The sequence below is a fragment of the Xylocopa sonorina genome, unplaced genomic scaffold (assembly GCF_050948175.1).
Source record: "Xylocopa sonorina isolate GNS202 unplaced genomic scaffold, iyXylSono1_principal scaffold0014, whole genome shotgun sequence".
Lineage (NCBI taxonomy): Eukaryota > Metazoa > Arthropoda > Insecta > Hymenoptera > Apidae > Xylocopa > Xylocopa sonorina.
Window position 1 is genome coordinate 1,451,360 of NW_027490090.1, and position 3,077 is coordinate 1,454,436.

The window sequence follows — 3,077 nt, forward strand, 5'->3', positions numbered from 1 at the left end:
AATTGTTATTTTGAGTCGTGTCGAGATCTGACTGAAGAATTGTTATTTTGAGTCGAGTTCTAACTGAAGAATTGTTATTTTGAGTCGTGTCGAGATCTGACTGAAAAATTGTTATTTTGAGTCGTGTCGAGATTTGACTGAAGAATTGTTATTTTGAGTCACGTAGAGATCTGACTGAAGAATTGTTATTTTGAGTCGTGTCGAGATCTGACTGAAGAATTGTTATTTTGAGTCACGTAGAGATCTGACTGAAAAATTGTTATTTTGAGTCGTGTCGAGATCTGACTGAAGAATTGTTATTTTGAGTCGAGTTCTAACTGAAGAATTGTTATTTTGAGTCGTGTCGAGATCTGACTGAAAAAATGTTATTTTGAGTCGTGTCGAGATTTGACTGAAGAATTGTTATTTTGAGTCGTGTCGAGATTTGACTGAAAAATTGTTATTTTGAGTCGTGTCGAGATCTGACTGAAAAATTGTTATTTTGAGTCGCGTCGAGATCTGACTGAAGAATTGTTATTTTGAGTCGAGATCTGACTGAAGAATTGTTATTTTGAGTCGCGTCGAGTTCTAAATGAAGAATTTTGTTATTCTTTTTAGAAACTCAGATTTGAGTTTCTTCACAAATCAGTTCTCACTCTGTGAAAGTTGGTCTTAATTGACCCTCTCGCATCGAGTTGAGGATACGTGCGAGTTGATATGCTTGAGTCGTGTCGAGATCTGACTGAAGAATTGTTATTTTGAGTCGAGTTCTAACTGAAGAATTGTTATTTTGAGTCGTGTCGAGATTTGACTGAAGAATTGTTATTTTGAGTCGCGTCGAGATCTGACTGAAAAATTGTTATTTTCAGTCGTGTCGAGTTCTAACTGAAGAACTCTGTTATTCTTCTTAGAAACTCAGATTTGGGTTTCTTCACGAATCAGTTTGATTCGTATGGCATTATAAGGCAAAATTGTGCTCTTAGAAACTCAAATTTGAGCTTGCACGAATAGTTTGATTCGTATGGCGTAAAAAAATGAAAATTGTGCTCTTAGAAACTTAAATTTGAGCTTGCACGAATCAGTTTGATTCGTATGGAATATAAAAATTAATATTGTGCTCTTAGAAACTCAAATTTGAGCTTGCACGAATCAGTTTTATTCGTATGAAGTTATAAGGAAAAACTGTTATTCTTCTTAGAAACTCAAATTTGAGCTTTTACGAAGCAGTTATAGTAATATTCACCATTTTATAAAATACATTTGTATTAATATTATTAAATATAACTATTTTCATTTTCAATTATTTCGAGTCTCACTAAAAAAAAAAAATTGGAAAAATAATAAAATGTGTTTGAACTGCATTATTTTCATTTTCGTTAAATCAAGCAGTTACGTAACGAACAAGTGTCAGTCAATATGGCCGTCAATCTTTAATTCATAATTCACTATTTTATAAAACACTTACTATTTTACACACACATTTATATTAATATTATTATACATAACTACTGTTCATTTATAAATACTTCAAGTTTCATTAAAAAAAAAAAAAATTGAGAAGATCGCAAAACGGATTTGAACTCCATTATTTTCACTAAATCAGGCATAGTGTTACGCAATATATCTGCTCCCTTTAAAGAAAGCAGTTACGTAACGAACTACTGTCACTCAATATGGCCACCAAATTTCCACTCAGAATTCACTATTTTATAAAACACATTTATTCTAATATTATTATACATTCATTTACAAATATTTCACGTTTCATTAAAAAAAAAAAAAAATTGAAAAGATAATAAAATGCTTTGAACTGCATTATTTTCATTTTCGTTAAGTCAAGCAGTTACGTAACACATCAGCGCTCTTTAAAGAAAGCAGTTACGTAACGAACAAGTGTCAGTCAATATGGCCGTCAATCTTTCATTTACAATTCACTATTCTATAAAACACATTTATTCTAATATTGTATATAATATTATTATTTACAATATATATGGTACTATTCATTTACAAATATTTCAAGTTTCATTCAAAAAAAAAAAAAAAAAATAATTGAAAAGATAATAAAATGCTTTGAACTGAATCAAGCAGTTACGTAACATATCTACTCTCTTTAAAGAAAGCAGTTACGTAACGCCTGTCAACATGGCGGCTTTTCAAGAAATCTACACTCATCAATGGCGTTCAAATACACGAAAACTCCACAACGCAAACTCTAAACAGCGCCATCGCTCCATTTCAGACTCAAATGCATAAAATCACCGTATTAAAAAAATAATCCACCGTATCAGAATAAAACTATGATCGATAATCAGTTTCGAATTTAATAAAATTACGACTCTTAATTGTAATCAACGCTATATGATATATTTTAAAATTATTGTAACAAAATCGAACGTTTTTCACTTACGTTGAACAGTCGCGCATCGAGCCTGAACAGCTGAAAATAAAAATCTTGAATTCTTCTCGTAATCCACAAAATGGCTCCTTGGTCACTAATTTCTTCTCGTAATCCACAAAATGGCGCCTTGCGTCACTAATTTCTTCTCGTAATCCACAAAATGGCTCCTTGGTCACTAATTTCTTCTCGTAATCCACAAAATGGCTGCGAACTCTTCTCGTAATCCACAAAAGGCTCCAAATTCTTCTCGTAATCCACAAAAAGGAGGCACACAACGATTCTTCTCGTAATCCACAAAATGGCTGCGAACTCTTCTCGTAATCCACAAAATGGCTGCGAACTCTTCTCGTAATCCAAAAACGGCCGCGAACTCTTCTCGTAATCCACGAAAAGGAGGCACACAATAATTCTTCTCGTAATCCTCAATTGGGCACCTGAATAATTAATTAACAAGAAAGCACTCGCGAAATAAAAAAAAATACGCGCGACCGCTCGCGAGAACGCCGTGGCGGGCACTGTTGGGGGGGCAGTGCGCTCTCTCTCGCAGCGTCGCGCGCATGCGCCAGCGAGTGGAGCGTCGCGCTATCGAAACTGCGAACCGCACAGTTTCGCGTATTTTATTCCAATTTTCGTAAAACAAAAAACAATTGTTAAACATATTTCTCGTTTCTGATTCGTTAGCCTCGAAACGCAGTGT